This window comes from Petaurus breviceps, unplaced genomic scaffold (assembly GCF_028583685.1).
Source record: "Petaurus breviceps papuanus isolate PSGF00001 unplaced genomic scaffold, PetGlider_PUasm1.0 90633, whole genome shotgun sequence".
Lineage (NCBI taxonomy): Eukaryota > Metazoa > Chordata > Mammalia > Diprotodontia > Petauridae > Petaurus > Petaurus breviceps.
In genome coordinates, this window is record NW_027187293.1 from 9,466,201 (window position 1) to 9,484,400 (window position 18,200).

General features: G+C 39.0%; 1 protein-coding gene across 1 annotated transcript in view; it reads left to right on the forward strand.

Moving 5' to 3' along the window:
* Positions 1–358: 358 nt before the first annotated feature.
* LYST (lysosomal trafficking regulator) overlaps positions 359–18,200 on the forward strand; it is a gene marked incomplete at its 3' end in the record, with an annotated part of 140,233 nt that continues 122,391 nt past the window's right edge. The window contains exons 1-2 of the mRNA XM_069064505.1: positions 359–648; positions 13,647–13,740. The remainder of the gene's footprint in view (positions 649–13,646; positions 13,741–18,200) is intronic.

The window sequence follows — 18,200 nt, forward strand, 5'->3', positions numbered from 1 at the left end:
TGGAGATTGTATGGTTTGTCCTTTGTTTTCGAAGTGGAACTTGGCATGAGGGAGATGATGATATGACTTGAAACTGAATATGATTTGAGTGCAAAGGCACCAGCCTCACTTTCTCCTCCAGATCCATCTGGGTCCAGTGGCCATATGTTGATGAGGATGATTGGAGATGGCCAAGGACCCAGTGAGAGACCTTGGCTCTTTTCAGCTAAGGTCTCTTCAGGTTCTTCTCACTTTGAGTGAGTCAATGCCCATTTAGTGGATAGGCCTCTTTAAGAAGTGAGTCAGGGGATGTCCCTTTTAATAAAAAAAGAAAAAAGCTGAAGCTGGGAGGGGAAGACCCTTCAGGGTTGCTGGCCAAAAGAGAAACAGTTATAGTTTACATTCACTCTGAGCTGGGACCAAAAAATAACAGGGACCTATTGTCTGATCCATGAGATCCTGAGTAAATTGGATTTAAGGCTTGGTCTTTGAGAAAGAAATCTAGCCAGTAAACCTCAAGTTAATTGTGTAGCTTTCGACCATCAAAATTTACCTTCCTTTGGACAGAACACCCTTGGACAACCAGAGAAGATGCCTAGAGCCAAGAGATATGGAGTGTCTTGTGCATGGGACAACCCAGGAGGCTAGTGTCACCGGATCAAAGAGCAGGTAGTAAGGCATAAGAGGAGTAGAAATGTAGGAGGGAGATAGGTTATGAAGGACTTTGAACCAAACAGGATTTTGTATTTGATTCTGGAGGTGATAGGGAGCCACTGGAGTTTACTAAGGGAGAGGGGCAACATGGTCAGACCATTGCTTCTGGAAAATGATTTGATTACAGAATGGAGAATGGATAGGAATGAGTAGAGACTTGAGACCAGGCTTGGGAGGTGGTAGTTATAGAGGGAAGAAAGGGGCTTTATTAGAGAGATGTTACAAAGGTAAAGTTGACTGATGTTGGCAATAGATTTAACAGTGGGAGGCAAGAGATAGTGAGGAGTCAAGGGTGATAACATAAATTGTGAACCTGAGGGATTGTGTTATCCTCACATTAATAAGGAAGTTAGGAGTAGGAGGGTTTGGGGGAAATTGTTTAACCTTTCCTTTATTTTTATAGACAGTGCTTTATAATTGTATTTATATAAATTTTGAGTGTATCTTAGTAGGTTGGCTCAGGAATTTTAATTATTTTGTAATTATTTTGAAGGGAATTTTTATTCTATTATTTTTTCTCGTTTTTGTTATTGTTATTTAGAAATGATGTTGATGTGGATTTATTTTCTATTCTACTTTATTTAATATTTTAATCATCTCAGTTTCTTTGGTGGTTTTCGGGGGTTTTCTAAGCAAACCATCATGTAATCTGCAAATAGGAAGAGTTTTGTTCCTGCTTTGCTGAGGGCTTATTCCTTTAACTTCTTTCTCTTGTCTCATGACTACCATTTCTAGGAGTATGTCAAATAACAATGAGGAAAGGAAGGGGCATTCTTTTTAAAAAAAATTTCAAATCCCTCCCTCAATTCCTCTCTTCCCTCCTTCTGAGATGGTAAGCAGTCAGAAGTTTATACATGTGTGATTATGTAAAACATTTCCAAATTAGACATTTTGTACAAGAAGAATCAGATAAAAAAATTAAAGAAAGAGAAAAATAGCATACTTCAGTCTGTATTCAAACTGTCAAAAAGGGACATTCTTTTTTTATTTTTTTGCCTTTTTTTTTGGAGGGCAGTTGGGGTTAAGTGACTTACCCAAGGTCTCTCAACTAGTTTTTGTGTTAAGTGGCTGAGGTCAGATTTGAACTCAGCTCCTCCTAACTCCAGGGCTGGTGTTCTATTCACTGCGCCACCTAGCCACCCCAAAAAGGGACATTCTTTATTTTTGTATGTACTGGGAAAGCATTTATTGTAAATAATGCCACCTTCAAGTTTAGGTATATATTTTTGTAATATTAAAAATGACCTTTCTCTGTTTGTGCTTTTTAGGGGTTTTAGCATAAATGAATGCATCCATATCAACTTTGATATCTCTGAGACATCTCTAACTCAACATGTCCAAAATAGAACATTTGCTCCAAACTCGTTGCTCTTTCAAACCTCCCAGTTTCTATCGAAAGCACTACCTTCTTTCCAATCTTCCAGGTTCATAAACCTTGACATATCTTCAACTGTTCATTTTCTCTAACCCCTCGTATCTAATTGGTTGACTAATCTTCTATCATTTCTACCTCTATACCCTTCTTTGTATATAATGTTTAATTTTTAATTTGGTTTGACAGAAGCATAGAAGACTGTGTCTTTAATCCTATTTATATGATAACAGAAACTTTCTGGTTGTTTTCTGAGTTGTAATTTACTGAACTAAATTAACTGGTTTTAAAAGTACTATTCTGAGAATCAAGAAACCTGGGTTCCTGTCACTCACTGGTCTTGCACTACTCTGGGACTTTAGATAAATCACTTACCTTCTAAGAGCCATAGTTGGCTTCAATAAAATGAAAGAATTGGATAGGGTGATGTCTTAAAGTCCCTTCTTCAAACATTCTGATTCTGAGTTACTTAGTTTCTCTCCTTTATATTTATTATTTATAAAAATACAGCTAATGGGCTGGCTGCCTCAAGAAGAAGTGGGTTTGCCCTTATAGAAGGTCTTCCAATTTCTCCCCAGCCCAGTCTATTTCCCCATTATCTCTAGAATCAGATATAAAATTAGCTGTTTGGCTTATAAAGTCCTTCATATCCTGGACTGTTCCTGCCTTTCCAGTCTTACTCTGTTTTACCCCCTTCTATGTGGTCAGTATTATCGTGACACTGTCCTTGCTTTTCCTCACATAAGATACTTCCTTAAACGAGACACATCATCTCTTGACCGAGCATTTTTACTGACTTTCTGGAATACTCTGTGTCCTCATCTCTGCTTTTTGACTTCCCTGGCTTCCTTCAAGCCTCACCTAAAATCCCACTATCTGTAAGATGCCTTTCATTGTCTACCTTAATGTTACTGCCTTCACTCTAAGGTTATTTCTGATTATCCTGTATATATCTTGTTTTACATATTTATTTGCTTGTTGTTTCTTCCCACCCTCCCATCACATTGTGATTTACTTGAGGGCAGAGACCGTCTTCTGCCTTTCTTTCTATCTCCAGTACCTAGCACTGTGCCTGGCATGTAGTAAGTGCCTAATCAATGCTCGTGGACTTCACTTACTGACTTTAAACAGAAACTGGATGACCACTTGTGGATTGTTCCTTTTAGTTTTGGGCTGGACTGAGATCCCTTCTAACTCTGAAGTTCTATGATTCTATGAAGGTTTTTTTTGGAAAAGATAATGAGATCTATTCCGAGCATGTTGAGTTTGAGGAACACAGGAGACATTAAGTTGTAAATGCCAGATAGGCTGTTGGTAATGCGTGACTGCATCAATCACTCAACAAACGTTTATTGTCCACTGTGTCCTAGGTACCATGTTAGGTAAATATACAAATAAATTTATACATACATATATGTGTATACGTATGCATAAATATACAACAAATGAGGCAGTCTTAACTCTCAAAGGAGCTTTCATTGTAGGTCTGAGAATCATCTATAAATGAACCAGAGCCTTGAGAGTACATCCAGCACAGACTTCATTTTCTGGTGGTCAGCATGAGGCAAGGCCGAGTGAAAGTATGCAAAGAAAATTGGGAAATTATAAATACATGGCTTTCTCCCAAGGGTAAATTAGTCAGATGTAGAAAATAAATAATTTTTCTTACCTATTGTTTTGTGGAGAAACCCTATAACTACACATTTTATTACCACTAGATGGCATTCTTGTATCAGGAAGCTGAAATGTGAATTAACTGTAAGTACATTCAGCTGTTTAGAATAGTTTCTGTTGTTAGGTTTTTTTGTGTTTGTCTTTTTTTTTTTTTTAACAAGTAGCTTAGACCAAGCATTAAGATGAAATATACTGTATGGTTTTTCAGGTAGTATTAAATGAGTGTATTAGTTAAGTCAAGAAATATTTATTAAATGCAGTGTGCTAGGGAAGACACTCTGTTAAGCCTTCCCCCTTACCTCCAAAACAAGAGACCCAGAACAAAACTAAACAAAACAAGATAATCTAGTCTCTACTCTCAAGCTCACAGTCTAATGAGGTAGGCACCATACAAACAACTGTGTACAAACAAGTTATATATAGGTTAAATTGGAGATGATCTCTAAGATTATGGAGGACTGCAAAGGCTTCTTTTAGAAGGTAGGACTTTAGTTGAGCCACAGAATGTAAGAGGTAGAAAGAAATGAGGAGGGAAAGAGTTACAGGCATGGAGAACAGCCATTGAAAATGCCCAGAATTGGGAGAGGGAGTATCAAGTGAAAGGGCCAGCAAGGAAGCCAGTGCCACTGCATCACAGGGTGAGAAAGGGAATAAATCATAAGGAGACTGGAAAAGAGACAGCTTTAAAACTCAAACTGAGGATTTTATGTTTGATCCTGAAGGCTGGGTAGTAGGGATACACTGGAGTTTATTGAATAGGTAGGTGACATGGTTAGACTTGTGCTTTGGATTATTTTGACAGCTGAGTGGAGGATGGACTAGAGTGAGAAGAGACTTGAGGAAGGGAAAATAATCAAAAGGCTATTGTAATAATCCAGGTATGAGATGATGAGGGCTTGCACTATAGTGGGCTGTTTCAGAGGAGGGGAAGGAGCATATATGAAAGATCTTACAGAGGTAGAAGTGACAGGATAATGAATTCAGTTTTGTGATCTTCTTGTGACTGATCAATTCATTTAAAAAGTCTGTGCAGTATACTACAACCATGGACCTCCCACCTCTGCAAAGGAAAGGGAGTTTTGTGACCTTCTTGTCACTGGTCAGTACATTTAAAAAGTCTGAAAAGTATGCGCTATCTACCACAGCGCGTGAACTGCCCAGCTCTGCAAAGGAGGTTCTTTTCTAAAATTTTTAATGTTATGATCTTTAATATTAAGGTTGTGTATCTATTTAAAGTTTATTGTTGATTGTTACACAAGGTTGGGCAATTGGGGTTAAGTGACTTGCTTTGTGTTAAGTGTCTGTCACATTTGAACTCAGGTCCTCCTGACTCCAGGGCTGGTGCTCTATTCACTGTGCCACCTAGCCGCCCCAATTTATGATACTCTTTATTTCTTTAAGGAACACCTTGTAATTGAATCTCTTTAAGTAGTTTGTGTGCTTAGATTGATTCCTAAATAATTTATGTATTTTATAGTTATTTTGAATGATGTTTCTCTTTCTATTATTGCCTCTTGGATTTTATTGTTATTCTGTAGAAATGCTGTTGTTTTTTGTGGATTTATTTTGCAGTCTGCAACCTCATGAAGCTATTATTGTCTCAATATCTTTTCTAATTCTTTAGTATTTTCTAAGAAAACTAGTGTGCCATCAGTAAATAGGAATCAAGGGATTGTTTTATTTCCTCTTTATCTATCATTATGTTTTAAATTATTTCTTTTGTCTTATTGCTATTGCTGGTAGTTCTAGAACTGTATTAAATAATAGTGAGCAGAATGGACATCCTTATTTTACTCATTTATTGAGAAAATATCTAGTGTATCCCCATTGCATATGATGTTTGCTTTTGGTTTTAGGTATAAACTTTTTATTTTAAAAGAATTCCTCCATGCCTCTACTTTGTAGATTTTTTTTTAAATGTGAGAGCTGTGTCAAAGGCTTTTTTCTCTGTCTCAATAAAAATGTATTTTAGATGTTTTGTTATTAATAAATGTTGATAGTTTATTAATGTTGAACCATCTCTGCTATAAATTCAGCTTGGTCACAATGATTTTTTTGGATATATTTCTATAGTCTGTTTGGCTTTACAATTCGACCCATTTCTTATTCAGTCTTCTTATAGTTTTCGCTCTATATATCTATATTTATATATATCTGTATATATTTTCTCCCTTCTATACATTTCTCCTTTCTATATATGTAGTCACTATATATAGTGACACTGGCCTCCTCATGCAAGATATTCCATCTCCCAACTTTGTGTGTTTTCGCTGACTGTGCCTCACACCTAGAATACTCCTCATCTCTGCCTCCTGGTTTCTCAGACTCCCTTCAAATCTCAGCTAAATCCTACTTTCTGTAAAGAAGCTTTTCTTGATCTGTCTTAATGTTAGTGCCTTCCCTTGAGATGAATTCCTATATATATAATGTTTCTGTCATTGAGTCACGTCCGACTCTGAACGACCCCATTTGGGATTTTCTTGGCAAAAATACTGGAGCAATCTGCCATTTCCTTCTCCAGCTCATTTTACAGGTGAGGAAACTGATGCAAGCAAGCAGAGTTTAGTAACTTGCTCAATGTTACACAGCTAGTAAGAGATTTGAACTGAGGAAGATGAGTCTTCCTGATTCCAAGCCCAGTGATCTATCCATCATACCACCTAATTGCCCTCCTGGAAATAGTACCTGCTTAAAAAAATGCTTATTGACTTGATTTAAAAACTCACATTCCTGATCTTCTATAATCTGACTACAATCTGCTTTATTTCATAGTACTTCCTATTCACGCACTCTACATACATTCTTTCTAAACTGTTCTGTTTGCAGGAAACAGTTATTTCTGTTTATTTTTTCCCTTTCCTCTCATCTCTGTTACATTGTTTGCAGTCCCCCCACCTCTCTCCCATGTCTCTTGCTTCTCTCTACCAAATGTAGAAACCAAAGAACCAAAGTCCCAGTAGTCAAAGGCATTATTCATTTGCTACCTCCTCTGACTCTTTCTCTTCCTTTTTGCCTCTTTGTTGAAAAGTATATCTTCCTTATTAATTTTTTCACCGTACTTTGGCTGGACCTCTCTCCTTTGTATTTTGTAGGATTATAGGTAGTAATTTATACCTCAGCTGGTCAGGTCTGTACCGTTTTTGGGGCTTTGGATTGATGTGAGAACAGGGAAAGACTTGCCATGATGATGGGATCCTTGTGGTAGCCACTTTGCACAATGCAAAGTACTGTAGGCCGTGTACCACTAAAAGGTGAGTGAGGTTAGATCACTGTGGAGGGGAAGTGTTCTTCCTCAAGTGAAGAAGTGCATTTAGATAGGGTTACTAGACTAGTAGATAGTAGGAATGCTATAGATAGAGTTTACCTAGATTTAAACAAATTATTTCAGAAATTCTCATGCTATTCCTATTGGAAGAGACTAGATCAGCTAGATCAGACAGTAACATAAGTGCAGCCTAAACTAGATTAAAATTTAATTGGGAAATATTTAATAAAATAAACAAGAATGCAGTATAACATAGATCATATTACATTTTAAAATTAAGTCAATATGTATTCTTATATATTGAATATATAAGACTCCTTATATACATATTACAGATTTTACAGATTATATTCCTCTTTGAGTTTGACACCACTGGGATGAGTCATAGTCTCATTAGTCAGAACTAGTTAAATAGCCATTCACAAAGAATACTCATTTGTGGTTCTGGATCAACTTGGAAAGAATGGAAAACCCCAAGGTTTTCTAGGGTTTGTACTTTGTGCTCCTCAACATTTTTATTAGTGGTCAAAGAAACTGAGAGGGATAGTTAACACATTACATTTCAGAGATAGCATTCAAAAATCTTGACATCCCACTGTCTGAATTGAATAAGATGAAACTTAATAGGGTTATAAACAGTTTTACACTTGGTTTAAAAAATTTCCTTCAGAAGTACAAGATGGGTGAAGGATAGTTAGCAGTTGCTGTGAAAAAGATGTGAGGCCTGGAGAGGGTTAGTAATGTGCTTAAGAGCACATATGGGATTCAAAGTAAAGGCTCTTTCTACTGTGCCATACTGGCTCTTTTGATCCTTATAATAGCCCTTTGAAGATAGGAACAATAGATGTTATTTTCTATATTTTCAAATAAGGACATAGACTTAAAAAGATAAAGTGAGTATGTCAGAGGTAGAGTTGAGCCTGTGTCTCTTACTCTAAGTTGAGTGTTCTTTTCTCCACATATTCAATTTCACCCTCATTGTCAGATAATTTCCCCTTTCCAGTTTTAGAATTAATATGAATCTTTATACACAACTACATGTAAATATTTATAATTTTATATAATTCAGGTTATAGCAGTAGGCAATGCAGAAGTGGTAAAGGCAGCTTTTAAAAATAAGGTTTTATGTGGCAGCTAGGTAGATAGACCCATTGGTGTGGAGTTATGAAGACTTGTGTTCAAAACCAGCCTCAGACACTAACTGTGTGAGCCTGTAGCCTCAATGTCTTCAGTCAGTCAGTAAACATTTTAAAAATACCTAATGGGGGGTACAGGCTCTGGTAACCCCCTTGAGTTCTCATTGAATCTTCCCACTTGATCTGCCATTAGTCTGAGGCTATAAGCTTTTCATTATTTCTATACCCAAATCTCTGTTACCTTGGGATTGCCTCTGGCTACTTCCCAGCCTTGATTCTATCAAAATCACATTCTCTTGGTTTCTGGGTTTCTGGCCTCTGACCTCTAGTCACTCCAGTCCAATCAAGATCCTCCTTAGACTCCTCCAGTTACCCCAGACTACTTGGCCACCCCTAGATCCCTCCCTCAGTCTTTCTATATATAAGATATGTCTTGTGTCCATGAAGGTGCTCAGAGTCAGTCTAGCTCAGATTCTGTCTCCCCTGTTTGCCAATACAAGCATCACAAATGTTCAGATTTCTTAAGAGGCTACCCAATATGGTGGATCTCTAGTAAACTTTGTTTTTCTTTGGCTGAAAGACTTGGGTCGAATTCATTCAGGCAATACCCAGCATATCGGTATTTTGGGGTCCCAGCACCCTAAACCACAACATTTTGGTTCCCTGAGACCAGGAACACACACTGCTAATCTCAAACTTTTCTCCAGTCAATACTGGAAGGCAGGTAAGCCTCTACCTCTCCCTATTACCTTCTTGTTCTCTAAGCACCTTTTTGGGGCTGACCTCTCAGGTCTCATTAGGTCAGAGAGCTAAGAGATTGTCTTGCCCTCAGCCTGATACTCTCAGGTTTTCAGTTCAATGGTTATGTTTGAGGACCTGGGCACACCTTCCAAAGCATAGAGACAAGGACAGATGCCCTATCCAGAAGCTTATGCCTAATTCTCTAAATTCTCACAGCTCTAGGGAATTGGGAAAATTTCAGGTACTTTTTTGTTTTTTTGTTTGTTTCTTGAGGCTTACTTTCAAATCCTTCAGAGGGAGGGACTTCCAGGCCCCATTGACTCCAATGGGTCAATCCTTTTCAATTCCCAAAAATTTACCTTTGGGTTGTCTTTTATGAAATTGGAAAAAATTTAATTTCTCTAAAGAACTTAAAAGGAAAAGACTGGTGTTATTTTGAAACACCCTTTGGCCTCAGTATCTCCTAGAGGACCATGGAACATGGCCCATTTTGGGGACTTTAAAATATAATACTCTCTTATAGTTAGAGTTTTACTGTTGCCGAGAAGAAAAATGGGTAGAAATAGTCTATATAATGACCTTCCTCAAGCTCTCTCAGAATCCCATTCTCAGAAAAGATTTTAAGACGCTCATAGTTAGAGCCACCCCACAAAAGGGCTATGGGGGCCAGTTAAATGACCCCCTTCTTCTGGCCCCCAGGACTTCAGCCCCCTCCTCTAACTAGCCTCCATTCCCACCACCCTCCCACTCCTATCCTCACCCCAATCTCCCCTAGCCCTACCTGTTGCTCCCCAACCTCTCCCAATCTCCCCATGCTTCCCATGCCCCCCCCTTGGCCACCTCCTTTTTCCCCTTCCCTTTTCCTCCAACCTGACCCCCTCTGACTCCTACCCTTCCTCAGGTGCCAGATAATCTTCCCCCTTGCCAGCCAGATCCCCTGGCCTTGCAGTCTTAATCCATTTCAGCCAGTATTCCTCAGCCCCAGCCTCACAAAAAGTTGAACTTCCTATCTCCCTCCCCAAGCCCTTACCTTCAGGGATTTTCCCCTAAATGAAGTGTCTGCCTTGCCTAGTGGTACCATTAGAGTGCATATTACATTCTCCATTTTGGATCTCACTCAGGTTAAAGAGAAACTTAGATCCCTCTAAGTTTACTGAGGGTTTTAGGGATGTCTCCCTACAGTTCGAGCTGTTTTGGGGTTATTTGCATATCTTCTTCTCCACCTGTTTCACCATTGAGGAGAAGAGGAGAATCTGGGAACAAGCACAAAAACTTGGGGATTGTTTGACTAGCAATGACCCTATGAAATACCACCCAAGAACAACTGCTGTTCCCACTAGTGACCCGGGATGGGGTTATCAAATGAGGGAGAATAGGAGAAAGAGAGATCATATGGTAATTTGCCAGTTAGAAGGCCTAAGAACTACATTTTGAAAACAAATACATTTTCAAAAAGTTAGGTAAATAATTCAGGGAGGAAAGGAAAACCTTGCCCTTTTCTAAAACCTGCTAGTGGAAGCTATTAAGAACTATATGAATTTAGATTCTGACTCTGTAGAAGGGGCAGAAGTCCTTAGCATGTGATTCATTAATTAGTCTGCCCATATTTTAGGAGGAAATTGTAGAAATTGGCGATGGGACCCCAAACACATCAGGCCCAGTTACTGGAGACAACTTGTGGGAGTTTCGTTGCAGCAGAGGAGGGAGGGCACAGGGAAAGGGCTAGAGACAGAGAACATGCTCAATTCCTGACTGCTCCCCTGGCCAGTAAAAGACCCAAGGAGTGCTCCTCCGGGGCATCCTGTCAGAGGAAGCTTGGTGATTTGGGGAAACCTGCTTTTGATGCTACAAGGAGTGTCCCTCCAGGGTGGCCTTCTCCCACCCCCCCACGGGAAGCCCAAGAACAGATACCTCTGGGACTGTGCCCATGTGACCAGAAGAGACACCGGAGGGAGGATGGTGCTCCAGATTGGAAAAGTGGTGGAGCTGCCCCCCGTACTTTTTCCTTGCCAATCTTCTCAAGACTTGGAATGATGGGGAAGCCTGGGGCTTGACAGTGCTCCCACTTTCTCCTTTTCTCACGCTGAGCCCTGGGCAAAAATAGAAGCTGAAGGTAAGGTTGCCTATTTTTCAAAAGAATTAGACTCTGTGGCTTCTACAGTCATTCTAATTGAAGAAACCTCTGAACTTACACTTGGTCAGCCCCTTAGAAATTCTGACTCCTCATCAAGTTCAGAGCATTCTGGGAGCAGAGGGCCACTGGCTAGCCCCAGGCTGACCAAATAGCAAGCCTTGCTCTTAGATAACCCTGACCTAATTCTTTGGGTGTGCCACACACTCCCAAACCCTGAAGCAGTATGGTACACAGAACAAGGGGTTAAAAGAGCTAGATTCAAAATAGTCTTCACCACACCATAAAGGCCAAACCTCTGCCCAGAAGACAGAATTAATAGCACCCACCAGAGCCCTAGAGTTAGCAGAAAATAAAAGAGTAAAAGTTTTTACTGACTCAAAATATGCTTTCCATTTTCTACATGCCCATGGAGCAGTTTGGAAAAAAAGGGGATATCTGACAGCAAAAATCTCCCCTATCAAACATACCCTTTTCCTTTTATGTTAGTCATCTTTAATTCCCTACAGGGAAATTTTCTTTTATACCAGGGAAATTGTCTTTTCTCTGTATGCTTGTTTGGTCCTGATTTGCTTAACCTCCTTGCCAGGTTTGTCTCCTCCAAAGTCCAAGCCATCAACTTCCAAATGACTGTTCAGACTATGTACCTCTTGAACAGGACACATTGAGGCAGGGAGAGCTCTACACCCCTTGCTAGCAGGAAGCAGTTTCAGAAGCCGAGACTGCCTCTTACCCCAAAAGAATTTCAGTCCCATTTGTTTGAGGGGGGAATTTGGGTCCCATTTGTTTGAGGGTCCCAGCACCCCTAAACCTCAACAAACCCTGTGTGCCAAGCACTAAGCTAAGCACTGGGGATATAAAAAGAGTCAAAATACAGTACTTTTCCTTAAAGAATTTAAAATTTAACCTGTAAAATGGGTATTGTAATTGTACCTGCCTCCTGTTGTACCTATTGTGAGGATTACATGAGATAATATTTCTGAAGTGCTTATTTGCAAAGCATGGTACCCATCACATGATTAAGTGCTTAGATTCTTGTTTGAGTCTTCTTCAAACAAGAATGACATAGTGTTTAAAGCTCGGATAGCACTCTCTATGTACATTTTTTTCATTTGCATCTTACAGCAACATTACTTATACTATGAAATAGTGACATGCTGGGTCCTGCCCCAATGAATTTGACCCAAACCTTCTTTCTGCCAAAGTAAAAACAAAGTTTATTAAAGATCCAACTTAGGGAATCTGAGCATTTGTATCACTAATGTTAGCACATCAGATTGAACTTTGAACCTTTGTAATGCTAATGTAAGCAAGCTAGATACAATCTGAGCATTTTCATGGAACCAAGATAGATCTTACAGACAGAAAGACTGAGGGAAGAATTCTGGGGTATCCAAGTAGTCAGACTTGTCTGGGAGAAGGGGGAGGGGAATTTGGGAGGGTCTTGAAGGGAGTGGTCAGTAACCTGGGGTGACTAGACATACAATCTAGGGAGGATCTCGATGGGAGTGGTCAGTACCCTAGAGAATGGGATTAGGGGTGAGAAGTAGCTGCATTGAGAGTTGGGTTTAGGGATAATGAAAGTTTTATGCCTCAAGGGAACCCAGATCAAGTGAGGAAATCCTAGGAGATTTAAAGGTGGGGTTTTCCAGTGTCCTTTAGACAAATGGGACCCAAACTCTTGGGGTAAAGGGTAAAAGTCTTGGCTTGGACCCGTACCCAATCATTACCTCCATCCTGTGTTAAATTTCCCTTTAGATAACTCAGTAATTATAGTTATGAAATGTTTTCCATGACTTACTAAAAGAAAAACTGTAGGCAGAGAACTAGATAAGCATTGATAGAAGAGAAGAAATAGTTTGCTAGTGTCCCAAAAGCAAGGGCTTTAAAAGTGAAATCTTGTCATATACTAGGGAAAGTCTTGGTTATGCTGAAGATGTGGAAATTATTGGGGAGATAACCTTGAAAATAGATTCCTTTTGGAAAAATTCTATCTAAAGAAAAGACTGAAATATTTTTTAAAATGCACAAAAAGCATTTTAGAGAGAAATAATCTTATAGAATAGCGTTTGGAATCTATGCTAAATCTATTACATAATTAAAAAAAACCAACCTATACTTAATGATGTTTGAGTTTTGTACATAGTACTACTCTGTTCTTTGTATATAGAAATATTTATGTTGATTGGTGTTTTCAAGGTTTTTTTGTTTTTGTTTTGGAGGGGGAAGGCTGAGCAGTTGGGGTTAAGTGACTTGCCCAACCAAGGTCACATGGCTAGCAAGTGTTAAGTGTCTGAGGCCAGATTTGAACTCAGGTCCTCTTGACTCCAGGGCTGGTGCTCTATTCATTGCGCCACCTAGCCTCCCCTTCAAGTTTTTTTTTTTTAAAAGAAAAGACTCCTTTTGGAAATTAGGAGAAATTATGGGACTGAAGTGCGGATTGTTATTGTCCTTGTCCTTGAACCTTTTTTAAAAATAGGCTGGTAAAAGCGCATTTTAAAATTTCTATTTTGTGTATCAAATGTGGTAGCCGCTATAATTTTTAACACTTATAAAAGTTATATCATAGTCCAATCAATATGCTTGTACCAGTGATCATTATTATTAATTTACTGATTTGTCCTTTTATTTCAGGTGAAGACTTAGTCCAAGAATACTTCTTTATTCCTTTACTAAGGCGCTCAATTAAAAAAAGAAGCTAAATGTTGCAAAAGTGTTGAAAATACCGGTAAGCATCTTCTGATATATAAGTATAAATAAATATATTTATTATAATAGTGAGTAGAATGTTAATGTATCTACTGGGTTTTAATGGGAGGAATGGGACAATAGTATTAGTAAATTTCACTTGTAGGTATTGTCATCTGCTTTCAGTAATACTTAAAACAACCGCAAGAGAGACCTCCCAAAGCATTCAGAGGAGTTAATCACTGTGTAAGAAATGCTCACCTCCAGCCCCTGTTTATTATTTGTTTAAGTCAAGTACTTAGGAGCTTTGATGGACTGAGGCTAAACAAGCTAAAGATGTAAGAAGGGTCACATTGGTGGGGGGAGTATATTTACTTTATAGGTCATTGGAAACTTTTCTCTCAAGGGTTAAATTGGAGCTCTTTTGTTGCCAAACCTTGTTTTTCCCCTGTTAAAGTTCTTCCCTCACCTGGGAAGGTGTTTAATCAGAGTAGTAGAGAGTGATGGTTTGTTTTTGAGAAATGCACTTATTCACTCTTCTTGGAATATTGTGAACGCCAAGATTCAAGTATGAAGGCCTGTCATATAGTGACACAATCTTAGTTGTGTTACAGACGTGATATTTATTGGGAAGATTCATTTGTGGAAAGATTTCCTTTTAAAGTGATTCTTCTTAAAGAAAAGAGCACCTGAGGAGTACTGGCACATTCTTTAAATGTACAGAAGAGACCACAGACAAGCAGACCAACTCATGGGAGTGACACGCTGAACTTAGTGCGTGTTCTGAACATGATGAGATGTGTGCTTTCAGATACAACACTTTAATGTTCTTTGTTATGTGAAGATGTCCATTTTTGTTGGTGTCTTTTAAATTCAAATTAATACCTATTTATAAATTACATTTTTATAAAACTTTAAAAATTACTGTCTGCACAGATTCACATAGGAGTAGGTGGAAATAATGAATCACAAGTTTTTTAAAAAGTCAAATTTTGGAAAAGATAATTTCAGGCAGCCTGAGGATGTTAGTAGAATAATATTTGCTTTACATGACTAATGTTCAACGTGAAGGTATTTGTAGAACCTATATTTGATCACATGCTGCTATGGGGGGGAAGGAGAGGAGAGGGAAGGGGAGAAAATTTGAACCTCAAGAGATTATACAACAGAGGTGTAAACTAAAAGTAAATACATAAATAAATAAAGAAGGATGAACTAAGGCCAGGGGTGGGGAGCCTGCGACCTCCCGGCTGCATGTGGCCTCCTGGGTCCGCAGGTGCAGCCTTTTGACTGGTCTGGGTTTTACAGAACACATCCTTTTATTGGCGGGTTTGTTTTGTGAAGTTTGGATTCAGTTGGGGAGTTGCACTTGAGTAGCCGGGGGGGGGGCCTCTTGTGGCCTTGGGGCCGCAGGTTCCCTACCCTGTCTGAAACAGAGCAAGTCAAAGTTTTAATGCTGATTAGAGCAGGACCAGGATTGTCTTTACCCCCCTGAATTTATAGCCAGGTTGGGATAGGGAGGCAAAGTTGGGTTGTTGGGGGTTTTTTTGTCTATATCTGTATGTGTGTATATATGTATGTATAGCTACAGATGTAGATATAAACATAGATATATAGCTATATGTATATGTGTTTGTATAATATGTGTGCATACCATAAAGAAATGGATGGCACTAAGATTAATAAAAATATAACATAGGTTAAAAAAAGAGTAGCATTTGCTTGAATTATCTTTGTTCATTTCTAGAGAGATATGTGAATATTTAATACTTCTCTTTACTTTTTGAATTATAATTGAGGTTATGTATATATCTTAGGAGTTTGAATCTTTAATTTTTTTTTCAGTTTGCCTTGTGAAATCTTGTTTTCCATTTCCTTTCTTTTCAGTGATCCATTCTATTTCTGACTTTGATACTTTGTTATTTGTATCTCTGTTTTTTTCTTTACTGTGTCATTTGCCCTAATCGGATAATCTTGTTTCTCTTGTTCTCATTTTGATCCAGTCATAATGGTACAAGTCAGACTGGTGCAGCTCTCACTCCTGAAAACCTTCCTTTACTTTCCTTGAAGTCTCATAAGTGGTTAGCGTAACCATTCCATGATTTTAGTTTTTGGTTTTTTTTTCTTTTGAGCTCTAAGTTTGGTTTTCATTTTTGAATAGAGAAAGTTGAGGTGAGGAGAGAAGAAAAGCATCAGCTGAGTTAGCAGTGAACATGGTAGGTAGGCATGGGAAATTCCTCAAATGGGGAATTCCAGGGAAGAGCTGAACACTCAGAGGACAAGGCATTAGGGGATGAGCTGTTGTTAGAACAAGAAGGCTGCTGGGGTAGAGGTGAAGTCGTCTGTGGAGTAGAGGCTGAGCTGGGGTAGAAGTGGATGTGACTGATGTGTGAGTACTCTCTGAAATGGAGGTTTTTGTAGCACTTCACCAATCAGAACCCACTCTTCAGAGTAGGAAGACAAGTAGGTGGAGGCACTGACAGGGTGAGAAAGCCATCAGGGTGGAGATGGAGAAGTAGTAAAACTTGTTTGTAAAATATTACATAGAAGAATAGTGGTTATGAACAGCATTATCTTATAAAATGGAAGGAAGCAATATAGGGTAATGTAAGTCAGCTTTAGGATATTTAAAGATGAAAATGAAAGAACATCATAGGAGGAAACATAGGAAAGATCTGCAAAAATTTTTGTAACAGACTTTCCACCATCAGTGACAGTGGAGACACCACATTTGTAACTGAACATTATAATCCCAAAATGCTTTTAGGGGAGGTTGGTTGGTTGGTTGTTGTCCTTTGTTCTCAAGACCAAAATGACATCACTGTGTTGGAGTGAAGGTACAGTGTGTCCAACTGTGGCTGATCAGACCAGTATGGTCTCAGAAGGCTCTACCACAGGTTGGGCACATATAGTCCACATGAATAGTCGGGAGTGGAAATGGCTCTAAATTTGAGCATCCTATGTTTCTTTTGAGCTGCTGCAGTTCTGCTTCACTCATAGAACAGAGCACCTTCTTTGATGAGGGCATGCCATGCTGAGTGGTCCTGTGCCAGAAGCTTATTAGTATTGGATGTCAGTTTCATGATGGCATAATTGCAGAGGTTCTGGGTAATAGATGGTGCTTTCCCAGTCACCAGTGGAATGAAGCAGGGCTGTGTTCTTGGTCCCATGCTTTTCGGCATGATGTTTTTTGCAAAGTTGTTAGATGCCTTTAAAGAGAATGAAAATGGCATCAAGATCAGCTACTGCACTGACAGCAAATTATTTAACTTGAAAAGGCAACATGAAGATATTTTAGGGGAGGTAGAAAATAATATTTTAAAAACTAGCTGAAATGGGAAAAGCAGCTAGATTGGAGCACATGTATATGGTGGAAATGTGTATGGGAGACACAATTGTTAAAGCATTGAGAAATCAATTCACAAGGTTTATGAAGGAGGTGAAGATACGAAAGGTATAGGAAAAATATCAGACCTTATTTATATTGAAATAAGATGACTGGAAGTATATTAGCAGCTACTTACCTATGTGTTTATTTTCTCATCTAATACAGAATCTTTGAGATTCATCTACACATGATAGGAAGTAAGGAAAGAAGTAATTAGTGCTTATTATATGCCAGCCACTCTAGGCACTTGACAAATGTTATCTCATTAATTTTCACAGCCCTGTGTTCCATTATCCCCATTTTATAGTTGAGGAAACTGAGGCAGAGAAAGATTAAATGATTTATCTAGGGTCACACAGCTAGTAAGTGTCTGAGGTTGAGTTTGAACTCAAGTTTTACTGATTCCAGGCTCAGTGCTTTATCCACTGTGTTACCTATCTGCCTCAAGATCTCTATCTTGGCTTCATCTATCTGGGTTTTTAGTAGAAAATAATAATGTTGGTTAAGTTGCTTGTGAGGAAACCTGTCCAAAAACTCATTTAGCATCATCAGGATGTTGAAGAGCTATAACTTTTGAAGCAGTTAGCAAGCCACCAGATCTTCTTTTAGCCCAACCTCAGAAGCCATCATTGAGCAGAAAAGTCTTGGAAAAGGGCTCTACTTTCCTCATCACTCCCAGCAACAACTGCTAACTACCTTCCACCAAAAGTCAAATAGATACAAGATCCATGGGAGTATGTAGCACCTCTAAACTGTTCGCTCAGCCCTCAGAGTCATCCAGGGAGAGGCATTCCTGTGAAGAAGGGTCCCACTGTCCCTACCAACCACCAACCATCTGCAACTCATAGGGCAAGCAAGGCAACCTCACTGAAACAGCAGGGCACTCTAAGGGAGAGACAGGAGACAGCATGTATCAGCCAAGTCAAACCACCACTACCTTGACCACCATCTCCTTTCATATCTTGATGGAGATAGACTAGGACCAAGAGCCTTGGGAATGTTTTCAGTTCTCTCAAACATGATCTTGGGAAACAGCCTTTGTGAAGATAGTGTGGCACCTCTCCAGCAGATACTACACATAGATAAACCTAGAAAAGACAGTTCTTTTCACC